This window comes from Cervus canadensis, chromosome 7 (genome assembly GCF_019320065.1).
Source record: "Cervus canadensis isolate Bull #8, Minnesota chromosome 7, ASM1932006v1, whole genome shotgun sequence".
Classification (NCBI taxonomy): domain Eukaryota; kingdom Metazoa; phylum Chordata; class Mammalia; order Artiodactyla; family Cervidae; genus Cervus; species Cervus canadensis.
In genome coordinates, this window is record NC_057392.1 from 26,599,858 (window position 1) to 26,616,159 (window position 16,302).

General features: G+C 41.0%; 1 protein-coding gene across 6 annotated transcripts in view; it reads left to right on the plus strand.

Moving 5' to 3' along the window:
* DYRK1A (dual specificity tyrosine phosphorylation regulated kinase 1A) overlaps nucleotides 1-16,302 on the plus strand; it is a 144,290-nt gene that overhangs the window by 29,727 nt on the left and 98,261 nt on the right. The window contains exon 1 of one of the 6 annotated variants that reach the window (XM_043474723.1): nucleotides 9,245-9,262. The exons of the other annotated variants lie outside the window; for them this stretch is intronic. The gene's annotated coding sequence lies outside the window, so the exon portion shown is untranslated. Of the gene's footprint in view, nucleotides 1-9,244; nucleotides 9,263-16,302 lie in introns of those variants that run through there. 6 annotated transcript variants of the gene reach the window in all.

A 16,302-nucleotide genomic window follows, 5' to 3' on the forward strand; every position in this document is an offset into this window, starting at 1 on the left:
ACACATTGTTTGGCAACTGGCAGATGCTGGGGTAGGTTATTTGTTGACTCAATAAAATTAACCCAAAGTTTATTTTTTTAAAAGTGTCGTTCTCTTTTCTGATTTTAGAATCTAATCTTAGCATAATGTTGAATGGAAGGTGACCTGGAAAGTTAGGAGGCCTGGGTCCAGTGTTCCTCCTACGTACCATGATTCTTAACCTCTAGACTTTCATAGACGATCTTTTAAGAGCCTTTCAGCTTGCAACATTTTATTGTCAAAGACCTTAGAAATGCCCTCAGCTGATGTCGTCATTCAGAGGGAATGGGTTCTCGTTGCCATGCAAGGAGCAGTGTGTTCGGGTCCACAGTCAGGCTGCTGTAACTGGGAGCACTTCCATGGCTCTGAGAACACAGAATCCTCTCGAGGTGAACTGCTGGGTCGGCGGCGGTGAGGCCCCAGTGGGTCATTCAGAGACAGGGATTTCTTCTTCCCTGATCCTTCAGGGTACCCTGGGGACGGGCCTCATCTCTGTTATCCTTGCACCAACTCTGAGGAAGGTAAAGAGACAGAGCAGCGTTCGCTCTTTGTCTTAAAAGACCAGAAGTGTCAACCCATGCTTTCTCTCACACTCCTTCTGTGAAAACTTGCTCATATGGCCATACCCAGCTGCCGCGGAAGTTGGAAAGGGGAACCCAACAGGGCAGTTGTGTTTGACGATAATTATGGAGGAAGGAGATGACTGTCTTGTCTCTGCTACAGATAGTGTGGAGGAAACCGTTTAGCTTTCATAGTATCCTTTTGGGGGAAGCTTTTTACTGAATGTTTTTGTTTAGCAAAAATCTTACGGTTAACACAAAGAGGAAGTAAATTATTTTGGCATTTGGATTAAAATGCTCAGTATATTGAAAGGCATGTTCTGAAATTATTGACATAATTTTATAGACATAAAACTAACCAGCTCTAACTGATTATACCTTTGTCTCCTCAAAATACAAGCCAGGTAAAGAGTTGTTTAATCTTCGCTGCATTCTGTGTTACTGGAAACACTTAGGTGCACATTCTGTCACAAGTGACATCTCTTTCCCAGAGGAGTGGCACCTAGTTCACTTCGGTAAACGAGCCCAGCAGAACGAAGCTCTTTCTTAAATGCCATCAAACCTCGTGGGCTCTGAATTCTTATAAGTTTGTAAATTTGGCCATGTGTGAAAATTGCCTGGGGCCCTTGTTCAAAATACAGGTTCTGGCCCTACCCTCTGGAGGTTCTGATGGTTCTGTGTCTGAAGCTGAATTTTTAACCATCCCCTGAGGGTGATTCTGATGCAGATGTCAGTGGTATGAGAACCACTGCTTTGGATAGTCTACACCTCAGTTGCCTCATGTGAAAGTGCAAAATTATATATCTACCGGGTTTTGTGTAGGGTTTAGAGAACATTACACAAGTTGTACTTAAAATTGCTTCATAAATTAACATTATCAGAAATGTTAGGTGGCATTTTTAAGTCTATGCCAGGTATTGTGCTAATTTATTTGGTAAATAAGGTTAAGTGCTCATATATCCATTTAGAAGTAAGCTGGGAAATTACTATAAGATAGAAATCTAGACTTCTTGATCCTTGCCTAATTGAACAGAGATTCTGGAAAAGTTAGCTGCTCAGCATAAGTACCAGTGTAGCACAAACCAAATAATTTACATACTTTCGTTTCAACATCGTGTTAAGTTACCATATATCAACTTGATGACTTCAGTTAAATACATCTTCAGTGTCATCTGTGTGGGAAACTGCTTTGTTCTTTGGCCTTGAATGTGATACAGTCTCTGTCTGTAATGAAATTACAACCTGGTAGAGAAGACAAGACTATTAAATCACAGTACCATTTTTAAGAGAATTTTCTTTTTAAGGGATGTATTCTACAACTGTTACAAGGCAGGTTCTGAATGCGATGTTCAGGTTCAGAAGATGGGAGAAGTCATGTAAGGTGAAGAGCACAGGTTGAGACAGAAGGAGGGACTTCCCTTTTTCTTTCTACCCCAGAGGGACAGTCTCTGTCAGGGACTGGGACACTCTGCTCTCTCGCTGTTTTGCGATTGTCTGGACCTTGTGAGGAAGGTAACATGATAGAGAAGCTTGTGAAGTTTAAGGAGGTGGCCCCTTCTCTGAAGTAAAGGGGAGCAGAACTAAATTTGATGATGCAAACCTTATGCCAGGCACATACACAGATCTCCTTAATCAGCTGCAGCAGTTCTGTGGTTGAGAGGGGGCAATGTCCTTTGTGGAAAGAGTATGGGATCTTAAAACCTAGAAGCAGTTAGTAAAAGAAAGAAAGTGAAAGTCACACAGTTGTGTCCAACTCTTTGCGACCCCGTGGACTGTACAGTCCATGGAATTCTCCAGCCCGAAATACTGGAGTGGGTCGCCTTTCCCGCCTCCAGGGGATCTTCCTTACCCAGGAATCGAACTGGGATCTCCTACATCACAGGCGGATTCTTTACCAACTGACCTAAATTGAGAAGCATTTGGTAATGTTAGACCCAAATCCGGCTTGTACATAGAAGTTGAAGTAAATGGCTTTTTTCTTGGTGAAACGACTACCCAGGACGTCAGACTATTCCTTCTTTTCAGCATACTAGGTGTACCTTGGCTTTCACAAGGGCATGGTTGCTGCTTAACCCATTGAGATATTATGGATAGAGACCCGAGGGTTCATGATGAAGCTGCAGGGTAGAGAAAGGGGGAAGAGTGGTGTGAAAAACACGCAGTAGTAGGAAATTTTGACAGGAAATACAACACAGTCTGATTCATTTGATGATGTACCAAAAGTTAGGGATAAAGTAGTGAAAAGCCACAAATACAGTTTCTGCCCTCATGTCATTGACAGTGAAAGTTTGGCATTTTAACAGTTGCTGTGTGTGATAGAACCTGTGTGAAAGCTTTCTTAAAGTTTTCCAGATTGGATAGCTCCGTATTGGGTTTCACTGAGCATGAAAGTGGTGGGGATTTTACATTCTATGTCTTCCAATGGTTATGTCTTTTTAAAGCATGAAGGAACTCACAGAAAAGCAGTTAAGATTGCAAATCATTCCAGATGAGATGTTGATATTAAATTAAGCATACTTTCCCACATCCTCCAAGAATACAAATACAGACTGAAGCATTTTTCATAGGTGATGTTTGTAAGTGTACATAGTTTAAGATTGGTCTTTATCTCTTTGGATTAGTTTCCTGTGGCTTCTGTAAAAAATCACTACAAACTTAGTGATTTAAAACAACAAATCTATGCTTTGATTGTTGGGGAAGCCAGAAACCTTGAAATCAGTACCCCTGAGCTGAAATTGAAGTGTTGGTCGGTGCAGGGGCATCTCTTAAGAGACACTCTATGCCTTGTCTCTTCTAGCTTCTGGTGGCTGCCAGCATTCTTTGGCTTGTGGCTGCATCACTCTGAGCTCTGCCTCAGTGGTCTCACTACCTTCTCTTCTGGTGTCAGGTACCTGTCCAGCGCTCTGTCATATGGACACTTGTAAAGGCATTTAGGACCCACCCGGATCATCTCCTCATTTCAGGATCCTTAACTGAACCCTAGTCACATCTGTAAAGACCTATTTCAAAATATGATTGCATCTGTAGGTTCCAGAGATTAGGATGTGGATTTTTTTTTGGAGAGTGACCTTTTTTAGCTTGATAGATTGCAGCAGATTTTTGGACAGAAGAGCAAAAATTGTGTGGACAGAGGAGCCTCAAGAGTTGGATATGACTTAGTGACTAAACCTCCACCTTATATGGAAGAGTAGAAGAAGGTTGTTTTTGAAATAGTAACTTTTAGATATTTGTAAGTATATTTCCCATTAGAGTAGAAATTCATAGTGTATTATGCACCTTTTCAATGTTAGCTTGATTTTCAAATTTGGTATTCAAATTGGGAGGCATTGCCCCAAATTTTAGTACCTCACATGTCATTTATAACAGTGGTTCTTGAGCTACTAGTCTCTTAAGAGTGGAGGTTATGGGTCTGGCTCAATCCAACAGTAATAATTTTTATCAGGATTTGTTAAAAATGAGTATTAGGAAAATGATACAAATTATTAAAACACATTTTAGCAATGTAGGAATTTTAATGACTTTGTGAGAAGGTGCAGGTTGTAGGAGAATAGTGACAAATACACTATGATTACACTTTTCCTAAAATTGCTAGTTTGTATCAAACTTGAAAATGTGTTGCAGTTGGAGTATATTTTTTAATTATGTTATACCTTCTTTTAGCTAATTTTGGACTGGTCATTTTGAATAAGATGAACATAGAGTAAACAGTGTTGTTTAAAAAGAAAAGGTGTCAGACGTAGACTGGAAAGTACCAGCGCAGTGTTTTTCTGTCGTGAGCCATCTGTGAGCCAGCCGTGAACATACATGTATTATTGTGTGTATTACTTTTAATACTTGGTTCTTTCTTGAACCTGCCTGATTTTTTGGTCACCCTTAATAAAAAATTGACTCTTTTTTCTAAGCATCTCAAGATACATATTTGGAAGTTTTTTTCAGATGGTTTTATTATTTCTCATTCCTTGGGTGTGAAATTTGGTTGTTTACCCACTGAGTTTCTCTTGGGATGAAGGGTTTCTCTGTGTGTTTGTAGTTACTGTGCATGAGCTTCACAGGAACTTCTGAAGGTGTTCTGTGTATTGAGGGGAGTTCACATCTTGATGACACTTTGCACCTCCCATTCCCCATTTCCCAAATGTGGCGACCGTAAACACTGTCGGGCTGTTTGCCTGCCTCCCCCTTGGTGCGGTTGTTGCCATGTTTTCTTACTCCTACCACGTGTTATTCCTGCATATGTTGCAATCTTGTGATTTTAGCGTCAAGCACATTTTAAGCTGCCATTTACAGGTTTTGTTTTAAACAATAGTCTTAAGTACAGGAAAGAAAAACTACTCATTTTGAAAATTTACCTACTTATTTACCATTTCTGGCATTCTTCATTTCTTGTATAGATTTCTGTTTCGATCCAGTATCATTTCCCCTCAGCCTGAAGAACATTCTTCAGTGGTTTTTGTAGTTCGGGTCTGCTGGCAAAGAATTGTCTGTTTATTGCGCCTTGGTGCTTTAAGTTTATTTTAGCTGGGTATAGAATTCCACATTGGTGGTAAGTTGTCACTGAGCACATTAATGGTGGTGTTCCACTGTCTTCTGGCTTCCATTGTTTCCAATGAGATGTTAGTTGTAATTACTATTTTGTTCTTCTCTGTCTATACTTTTTTCTCTGGCCACTTTTAAGATTTTTCTTTTTGTATTTGGTCTGTTTGCCTGTGACATGTCTGGGTGTAATTATAATTTGAGAGATTTTAGCCATGATTTCTTCAAATGTTTTTCTACTATTTTCTCACTGTCTCCTGTGATTTTTCTTTTTTTTTTTTTTGTAGTTTCAATTTTTCTGCTGAGATACTCTGTTCACACATTAAAGAGCAAAGTTCCTGAAGTTTTGGAACATATTTTCTTCTAATTCTTCGTATAAAATGCAGAGTTGTAAAGTTGCTGCTGTAAAGTTGTTTTCTGCCAAATGTAACATCTCCTCCAACCTTGAGTTGGTGTTCTGTTGCCTCTTTTACCCCTTGACTGTGGATCACATTTTTTGTTTCTTGTTTACTAATTTTTGATTGAATACTGTTTTCTTTCTAAGAATGTCAGTGTTAGTTCTGCACGGCTGGTTGGTCACCTGGGGTTTATGTTTGGGTTTGTATTTTATTGTGTGCTGTGTGCTCAAGTGCTTAGCTGTGTCCGACTCTCTGTGACCCCATGGACTATAGTCAACCAGACGACTCTGTTCATGGAATTCTCCAGGCAAGAACACTGGAGTGGTAAGAATATTGCTATTTCTTGCCTCAGGGGATCTTCTTGATCCAGGGATTGAACCCATGTCTCTTCTTGGCTCTTGTGATTATAAAGGCTCAGAAGTCCCCGACTCTGCAGTTGGCAAGTTGGAGACACAGAGAGCCGATGGTGTAGTTCTAGTCAGAGTCTGAAGGCCTGAGACCCGTAAGCTGGTGATTTAAGTTCTAGTCAGAAGGCCAGCAGGCTCAAAATTTTAGAGCTGATGTTTCTGTTTGAGTCCAAAGGCAGGAAAAGCATTGAAGTCTTAGCCCAGTGCAGTTGGACAGGAGCGCTCTCTTAGCTATGGAAGGGCCTCTTTCTTCTCTTCTCACCCAACTGGAGGAGAACCACCCCTATCAGAGCAGTCAGTTTGCAGATTCAAATGTTAATCTTATCCAGAAACAGCCTTCCAGACACACCCAGAATAATGTTTGACCAATTACTTGTCTGGGCACCTCGGGGCTCAGTCACGTTAACACAGTAAATCTCCGTTAAAGAATTCTCCCCACTGTGACTCCAGTCTCTCCCTGCCTGCTCATTTCTGTTCTTCCCTCAGCCTCTTAGTCCCTCTGTGCTTAGTTTTGGGTAGACTCACCTGGCCCATGGACATTCTGCTCTTTTTGGGTCTCTCTGCAGACTTTTGGAGACCCCTTTCTGCATAGCTCTCCTCTCTCTGTTGCCCTGTCCCCCAAAGATTCAAGGTGCTTCAGCTGCTTGAAAGTCTAATCTTGACCTTCACATCTCCATAGGACCTCCTATTCTTTGCTTGGATTTTTGCTTCCCTCCACCATGTTGCAGAGTTGTTCCCAGAGAACCAGGGCAAGAAAAAAAAAAGTGAAGAGGTAGTTTTCTTTTAAAATTCTGTTTCTCTGATTCTATTTTATGGAACAGGCAGTTTTAAACAATGCTGTGAACCTCTGGGTGAAGGTCAGGCCAGAGGGGCGGGCTCTGGAGTAACGGTACCCTGCTTCCCACCTGGTGTTGGAATTGGGGCCACCCAGGCCGATGCTGCGGGCCGCAGGCTCTGCGGGTGCAGTGACGGGGGCTGGCAGTCGACATAGCTCTTCCGTGACTCGGTGCCTGCCTTCTTGCCCTTGTTTGCCACTTGTCCTTCTGCAGTATTCTCCTTACTCTTGGCTTTAGTCCTGTCCTCTTTAACTACAGGGAGCAAGTCAGAGTCAGTTCACCCCACCCATGAGACTTGCTACATTATGTGGAGACGTCTGGTCACTGATATTTTTGTCTTTCACACTCTGGGCTGAATGGCCTTTGTACTCCCAGATCCCTGTTCACCTGTTACTTTCTCAGAAGTTCTGAGTTTTCTCACCCTGTCTCTTACATGGCTCTAGAAATTGAAAGAATTGTGAACTTCAGAAGCCTTACGCATATAAAGACTACAAATCCTGGTCTCATCTGCCAGTTTCTTGGAAAAATTGTTTCTGATACCCCCTTCCTCAAATGGATTCCTCTCATTGATCTCCTCTTGGCAGTCTGTCCTTTCCCTCAGAATCACTCTCTCATCATGTGAGCATGCGTTGTAGTTAGGTGTTGGTGTGATTTTGCCTGTTCCCATGTTGGACTGTGAGCTCCCTGAGGGCAGTCACAGTGACGGTAACTCTCACCTATACATTTCCAGTTCTCAGCACACATTTGTTGAAGAAATGAATGATAAATTTGAAACTAATCATGTCTTGACATCATCTGATTTTTAGGATCTTATTTGTATGCAGGTATTTAAAATTACTTTTCGTTTTTTTCAGTAGGCATAAATGATGGCACTTCTGTGTATGGTGGTCCCTCTTTTGACTTCTACCCAGCCACCATCTCTGTCCCATTGTCCTGAAGATAGCTACGGCTGCTGAACGCATGTAGTTATCTTTTTGGACATTGTCCTGTGTATTTTCATTTATATGAAAATAAAAATAAGTATGCTTATGTTGTGCAGATACATATTTGCCCATATTTCTATGTAGCAGTGGAGTTTGAATGCTCAACTAAAATGGTAAATATTATTTTGCTTTTATCATTGATTTGATAATCTGATTTTTTTGGTGTTGGTTTTACTTTCAAATCCTCTTAAGTAAGGCACATAACCTCTAGACCTGAGTTTCCACATCTACTAAAGGATTGATTTGGATTAAATGAAACTGAAGACCTCTTGCTTTCAGTCTGACACTAAATTCAGTGTTACTGTATAATTCATCTGTATTAGCTGCCACAAAAAATGTGTTACTCTTTGTAATGTGAAAAAGTAGGAAGATCAGACATCTGTTATGACTTGGGCAGCAAGAGGAAATTTTGGGGCAAGTTGTTGAAATGTTCAAATTTTTTTTCCCCCCTCCAAGAGTGGCTGGAGAATGTTAGCTGCTAAAACTAGTGGGGGGATCTATCTGTCTTGTGGACTTCGGCACTAGGAAGTTTGTGCTTCATTGATCTCACGGAGCTAGCCAGTGACACCCTAAAGGGAATTTTACCCCAGCTCCCTGAATTTCCATATCACAGCTATACATTTATTATCGCAAATGTCCCAGTGAAAAATTTATAGGAATCAGTTTATTTAGGTAAATCTTTGTTAGTGATTTATATAAAACATTTATGTAAAATAATTTCCCAAGCAGTTTTAACCTCTATCTTCTCTCCCCAAAGAGAAACAAAATAATAAAAAAAGCAGATTTTGCTTAGTCATAGTATGTTTGTAAGTCTTGTCTTACAATATCACATCTTTTTTTTTTTTACAATATCACATCTTTAAATTTTTTTTAGTTAGCTTCTTTTGTCGTTTATTTGATAGTTTAAAAAATTGTATTTCTGAACGTATTTCATACATCACTGATTTTATTAAAACTTTTTTTTAGTTATTAAAAACCTCAAACATACGTAAAAGTAGAGAATGTAATTAACACTCATGTCCTTGTCCTCTTGCTTCCATAGTCCTTATTTTGCCCACCTGGTTTACTAACATTTTCAGTATAAATAACACCACATTTAAAAATATTATCTTTAGAAAAGAGGTTTAGTGTTTCACAGGGGAAAAAAAAAAAGACCCAAACAAGAAACAAAAACTATGCCCAAGCCTTTTCTGTTGATAGCCATTTATAGAGAATTGATAATTCTATAAAATATTTTTTAGCTCCTATATCATTCTCTATATCAGAAATTCTCAATTTTGTGTCTTTCACATGGAAATGAGTTAGCCAAGTCATTTGTTTCATGATTAGATTGCAGATATGACTTCACTGTGCTTATTATCTTGTTTTAAATATTTAAAATTTTTTTAACTCATTTGTGTCAACAAAGCAACCCCAAAGCAGGTATTTGTGGCGATGTGGTTTGCTGATGATGACATTGTTTCTCTCCTCTCTTGGTGTCAGTGTCGAGAGTCTGCTGCAGTTGAGGAAGCTGGCCTCCTGGAGTGGGAGGTGAGCAGGGCTTTCCCCGGTTTCTGGGGCTAGGTGCCATCGTGCGCGTCAGTTGTTAGCTCCAGTTGGAGGCAGAGTTAGGGCCCTAGTCCCCGTGTCAGTACTGCTGTGTGGGCTTGAGAGGTGCTGGTGGGAGACTTTCTGCAGGAGAAGGCACTGGCCTTGGACTTAGGAAATGGTGTTGACAGGCAGGAAAGGAACTAGTTTCAGCAGGAAAGTGATACTTGGGGGATGAGCTTTGTCCTTTGTGGCTCAAGTGGACATTGAAGGAAAGCACATATATAAAAGGAGATAGGACTGGAAAGGTGGGCGTCCTCGTGACGGTATAAAACATGCCGGTGTAACAAAGGGAACACGTCGTGTGTGCTTGCCGTGCCGCATTTTGAATGGTGTGTGATCTTAACGGTGCGGTTTTATGGGATCATCCTCACTGTAAATGAGGACACTAGGCACCTGGGAGTTCAGAGCCTGACATGAGACCACCTAGGAAGCAGTGGCGCTAGGCGTCAGAGGGCATGCTGACTCTGGAGCCTGGTGGCTTTGGGCCTTGGACACCAGGTTAAGCAATGCAGAGCGCTTCTGGGAGAGTCTCACTGTGGACAGTGACCAGAGTTTTAAAAGCTGGAGGGGACGTAAGGTTGTTCCATAGTTGTGGCCCATAGCTAGATTTCACGGTGACTTTTCTGTTAGGATGGAGGATGAATTTCTTGGACCATTTTTTTTCCTGATTATGAAAAGAAGATGCATATTTATAAAAGTTGTGATGTGCTAAAAAGTGTAAGGAAGAAAATTAAAAATAATCTGTTATTAGCCAAAGACATTCATTATTAATAATTTTATGTGTTTTCTTCCAGCGTTTCTTCTGTGCGTTTTCTTTTTTTTTTTTCCCTTTTACTTTCCTGAGACTGTGCTTTGATGAAGATTCTGAGTTCTTTCTGATAAGATATAATGCATGAAAAAAAAAAAAAAAGATATAATGCATGATTTTTTTCCCTCATGTAATATAATATTGTAAGAACTTAAAGGATTTACATGATATGTGAATGTACATCTTTTCTGTTAGTGTTGAATATTTTTAGTATTTCTAGGTTTTTGTTGATAATGTGCTTTTGTATATAAATTTTGTATTTTTCATCATGAAATGTGTTTCTAAAAGTAGAGATTGAACATTAAGCAAAATAGGACTACAAGCAGAATGTGAATCAGTGCTCCATGAAGAAAACTATATGGGAACAATACTTTTGTGAAAGCTTGTGTTCACGTATATTATGTATATAATAGTATATAATTGATTTGCATGACTGAGTGAGATCCCTAAGGTTGAACATCCAGTCTAGTGCGGCCAGTGGAATTTGGAGTGTAGGTTGGGAAATGTTGACATTCACAAATCAGTCAAATGTATTAGGATTGTGTTGAATGCCCCATGTCAGTCATTTTTACCGAATTTCCATTGATCAAGAAAATTCTAGGTTGGGCCTTCCCTGGCAGAAGTGGTTAAGACTCCCTGCTTCCACTGCCCGGAGGCGTGGGTTCAGTCTCTAGTTGGGGACCTAGGATCCCACATTCCCTATGGTGCGACCAAAAAAAAGGAGGAAATTCTAGGTTAAGATTTAGCTAAGGTTTAAAATTCTAGGTATAAGATTTTGTTTCATTACAAAATAACACATTCATTTTAGAAACTTGAGAAAATAAGAACAACAGTTTCCTGCAGCTCTTCTTTCTGGAGATAACTGCTGTTTGCATTTTGTGTGTAACCTGTCAGTTCTTTTTTTTTCTGCACACAGTTACTCTTCTCTCCTTTTTAAAAATAAGTATATCTGCATACTACTTTATAACCCACTTTTTCTATACAAGGCAGTATTTTCCATGTTGTTTATTCTATTAATCCAGTGTGCGCATTGAACATCTACTAGGATATAATAGAAATTTGAGACTGAGATTCACCAAGCAGTAGATAATAACGCTTGAGTAAGACCATAACATAAATAACTAACAAAATATAGTGGTCCATAGGTAAAGGAGGTTCAGAGGAGAAACTGGAGTGTCTTTAAGCTGGATGAGGGAGAAATGAGTTGGTGTTGAAGAGTGGCTAGGATTTAGGTAAAGATCAGGCATAGAAAGGGTGACTTTTAGTTAGGGGAAAAGATTGAGCATCGATGCAGATGGAGGGTGTCATTTTATGGAATGCCACGCTGAGCTCTTGAGTTCAGGTCAGTAAGATTTGACTAATGTTCCTAAGTCACAGATGCGTTAAATCCAGGTTGAAAGTCTGTGCTTCAGCGATGTTTGTGTACAGCAGCTAAATGTGTGATAAAATGTGATGAGGGGTAAGCTGTCGTTAAGTAAAATAGTTCCCAAATCCGGTCGTGCTCAAGAGTTTAAAAAAAAAAAAAAAGACCACCAGCGGTCCAGTGGCTAAGATTCCAAGCTCCCAATGCGGGGGGCTGGGCTTCGATCCCTGGTCAGGGAATTAGATTCCACATGCCCCAACTAAGAGTTCGCAGGCTGCAACTAAAGATCCTGAGTGCTGTAACTAAGACCCACTGCAGCCAAGTAAATAAGTATTAAAACAAAAACTAAACAAAACCCGGGCAGGTTCTTGAGTCCTTCTCCTTGCTTCCTGAATCAGGATCTTTGGGAGTGGAGTCTGCAGTCTGGTTCTGGGAACCTCCCCTAGTGTTACTGGCATACCATCTGGCCTAGGAGATGCTGAGTTTATGAGGCATCTCTAATTGCGTGAAATAAGGACCTGGACCGGGAATGATACAGTAGGCATGGAGAAGAATGGAAAGGCATTAGGCATTTTGAAAATGTATAGGATTGAGCGAGATTGTTTAGAGTAGCTAAAGAATTCAGCAGTTTCTAGAATGGTTGTGGGGGGTGGGAAGAGATGGGAATGTGAGTTGTGTCAGGAAGGGGTTGGATGCCTTTTAGGCATAAAGAGTTGAGGTGGTAATGTGGCCCTGTAGCCAACATCCTGCAGCTCTGGACTAGATACTGAGTGAGCGGGTAGAGGAGCTAATGAAAAGTCTGGGCAAACCTTTGACATACTCCTTCTAAGAGGGAAGGATGTTTAGAAAAACCAGCGGAGGGGCCGGACAACAGAACTGGAGGCCAGCACCTGGCTTTGGGGCCAAAGTGACAGAGGCACCAGTTGGAGGACAGCTGGCACCTGAAACATAGGGCCACACATTGTAAGAATTTTTCAGGGGACAGCAGTTTCCTTGAAGTTCCCCAAGGTCTAGCACAGAAAATAAGTAAGACTAAACTCATTTTACTACTCTTAGTAATAGGCTTGCTGGAAGAAAATGTGAACTGTTAATAATAGTGTGTGTTTTTGATTATCTCTGGACCTTGTTATTTTTCTGTATTTTTGAAATTCAAGGATAATTAAAAACTCAGTGGTTTATATAATTATATATAATTTATAAAAGTACATATAACCAAGTATATATATGAATGCACTTATGTAAACTATTTATATGTAATGCATATTTTATAAATTAAATTATATGTGTATACACTCACATATATATGTAAATATTTTAGACCATGCTACGTAGAAAAGTCGGTGCTATCAGAAAGGAAAGAGCAAGCATAGTGGTTTTTATTGCATTTCTTAGAAGCTAGTTATGAGAAGGGATTGCAGGCTTTCAGGGATTGGGTGTTACTTTTCCTAAGGGTCTTCTGTCTGACAGATACGCTTTGTTTCTAAAATAAAATGCTTGCATGCGGTCACCGCAGCTGTTCAGGTTAGGGAGGGAAATGTAAGGAGGAGCGACACCATGCACTGGGCCTCAACAGTGCTTGATTCTTAGAGCAGCACCTGAGAGGTCACGGGCACCCCGTTTCAATTCACCTTACGTCACCTCCGACTCTTTGCGGCCCCATGCGCTGTGGCCCACCAGGCTCCTCTGTCCATGGGGTTCTCCAGGCCAGAACACTGGAGTGGGTCGCCATGCCCTCCTCCCAGGGACCTTCCCGACTCAGGGAGGGAACCGGGCCTCCTGCAGTGCAGGCGAGGTCTTCACTGTGTGAGGCACCGGGGAGGCCCAGTCCTCTTGTGAGCGGGATCGAGCTGAGGAACAGAGTCTGAGTGCATGGTGTGCAGGCGATAGGAAGCAAGCACAGCCGCAGGAGAGAGAATTTATTTTGTTTGTATCACTTTGCTTTTAATTCCTTTTTGCAAAGGGTTCCTGTGCCCAGTTTCAGCATGTCTGTGTGTGTGTTTCATGGGGGAGGGACTTTTTCACACAAGCAATCCTCAGATGCCAGCAGGGTGTCCGAACATTCAGCCCAGTTCTCACACTGTCTGCCCAGGAGAATCAGACCTCACAGGTAAAGGGCTCAGTCCTGTGAGACCATCCACTTCCCGACACCAAGACTGGCGATAGACTGGAGGTTTCTGGGACCAGTTCCCTAGGTTTTAATTCATTTGCTGGGATGGTTCACAGAGCTCACTTTTTTGGGGTGGAGGGGGCTGCCCTGTGTGGCCGGTGGGATCTTCGTTTCCTAGCCAGGGATTGAACCTGGGCCCCGGCAGTGAAAGCACCAAGTTCTAACCACTAGACTGCCAGGGAATTTCCCAACAGGAGAATTTGCATGGATTGGATGTGGGGTACACAGTAGGAAAGAGGTCCCAGGTTATTAGGGTTTTAGTTTGGGAGACTGGGGTGTGGTGAACCCCATTGAACAAAACTGAGAACACAGGAGGGAGAAGTGGATTTTTTTCCTGTCCTACATGTTCTTTGCTCTTCTTTTTTGGTTGGAAGAGTAGGGTCAGGAGATCATAAACTCAGTTTAATGTGGGGTCTGAGATCGACAACTTTGGAGTCCGTTTAGCTGAATTTGAATCTCATCTCTAAGAGAGTCCTGTGTGGCTCTGTGCAACCTCACTTCTCTGGGCCTTAGTCTCTTCACTTGTGAAACCGGGTAATAGTGCTGCTTAACTTATGTGATTATTTTTGAGAATTAAGTGAATTAAAGGAAAATGCTTATGTGTCCATTAAATACAATATCTGTCATGTGCAGTAATAAGTGGGAAACGAAAATAACTGGGACATCAAGCTCAGTTCATAGGACTCTCAGAAACGTGGGCCTGAAACTTTGAAAGAGAGAGGTGGGCTGGGGGCAAGTTGCACTTTGGAAGTCTGCTTAATTCCACACGTAACTAAAATAGTACTTAATGTTGCCTTGCAACCAGCTAACTTAAATGAACCTTCTGGAACTTAGATCTGCTTATGATGGGATATTTCTTAGTATATATACAGTGATAGCTCTCCTGTAGTGGAAGTTAGGTTCCTGAAAAGTTCTGTGGTCTGAATATCCAAGTTTGAGGAACTTGGAATATAAGAGAAAACACGTAGGTATGTTGACAGACTTGAAGGTTGTATAAATCTTGTGAACATAATTGTTTGCACACTCACTAAAAGAGACAAAAACTTCCCTGGTGGCTCAGACGGTTAAGTGTCTGCCTACAATGCGGGAGACCCAGGTTCGATCCCTGGGTAGGGAAGATCCCCTGGAGAAGGAAATGGCAACCCACTCCAGTATTCTGTCATCTCCCACATTGCAGTCAGATTCTTTACCATCTGAAGCACCAGGAAGGCCACAGTATCAGTGGTAGTTTATATGTTTTGAATTAGTGGCAGGGTACAAGTACTTTTTTTTTGGTCATAGCCTACTCCTATGAGGCTTCCCTGATAGCTCACTCAGTCTCTGCTCTCCAGTCTTAAAAAAGATACTTGTCAATGCATTCTGCGTTGTTACAGATAATATGCCTATGAGTTATTTTCCTCCTGTTTTCCTGTGCTTATTGCTGTAGCCAAACATACAGTGCCTAATTTTGTCTCAGTTTAGCCCAGATGTTGTCCTGGAGAGGCCAGGTAACTTGGTGCTTGAGGTGGCCACAATTGGGGCATTATTTATTTAATCCACTCAGGTCTTATTTCTTGAATCTTCTCTCCAATGCTTACTCAGAGTTGTGTTCTTTATTTTCAGTTTCATGAGAAATCACATCCTTCTCTCTCCTTAAACCCTATGTATCAACTGCTCCCACTTCTAACATGCCAATGGAGTCATATGATCCAAGACCCAGGTGTATCGTCCTTCATGTTCTTTTATCTTGCCTGAGGCTTTAGTGCAAAAATGACTTACCTACTCTTGGTTTTTACACTCTTCTCAACTTGTCTTCAGTTTTTGTTTTTTTAAAGGAATATATGGCAATCTGTTACATGTTATAATCAGAATTTCTCTGCTAGTCTAACTTTTCAGGAAAGTTACTTTTTCATTCTCCTAAACTGAAATAGTTTTTACAAATTAATTTACTACTTATGAATTTTATTCGTGTTTGGCATGGTTGAGTCAGAAGAGTAAATGGTGAGACTTAAAATCAGGCTTAGTCACTTAGATTCTTGCAGGTTTGTAATTTTCTTATAACCATTTCAGTGATCCCTAGTGAGAGGATCTTGCAGTGGCAGAAAGAAGTGAACTTAATGTGGGACCAGAGTTCTCACACTGTGACCTTAGGCCAGGCTGCTTGATCTGTCTGACCCCTGGTGTCCCCGCTGGTGAAGTAAGAGGGCCTGCTTGTCAGGTGTGTCTCAGCTGCGTGGTTGGGGTATAGTGAAGGTCCTCTTCTCTGCAGTTTTACTCATAATTTTGATTTGAAATCTTGTGCTTTTTGCGTTTCAGTTTTTTTTTCTTTTTTTAAGACTGTGGGTATTTCCTCGGAATTCTAGAGGAAGTCATAAATATTCTTGATTTTTAGGATTTCTCTTGAAATCCCCAGTTAGTGAAAAGGTTTTTTTTTCCTCCCCCGCCCCCCGTATCCCATTGGATCTTGGGAATTAGGGTGATAGATTGTTTTTCTTGTGTGTTAGGTATGACTCCTTTGGCTATTTTAATTCTTGAAAGTCTACTTCTGAAATTATTATCTGAAATAAAGACATTTTCTTCTATGACTTCCTTACTCTATTAGTGTAAATGAGCAGAAATTTATAAGGAAAGCGGGTCACAGTGTATAATTTGAATATAACCGC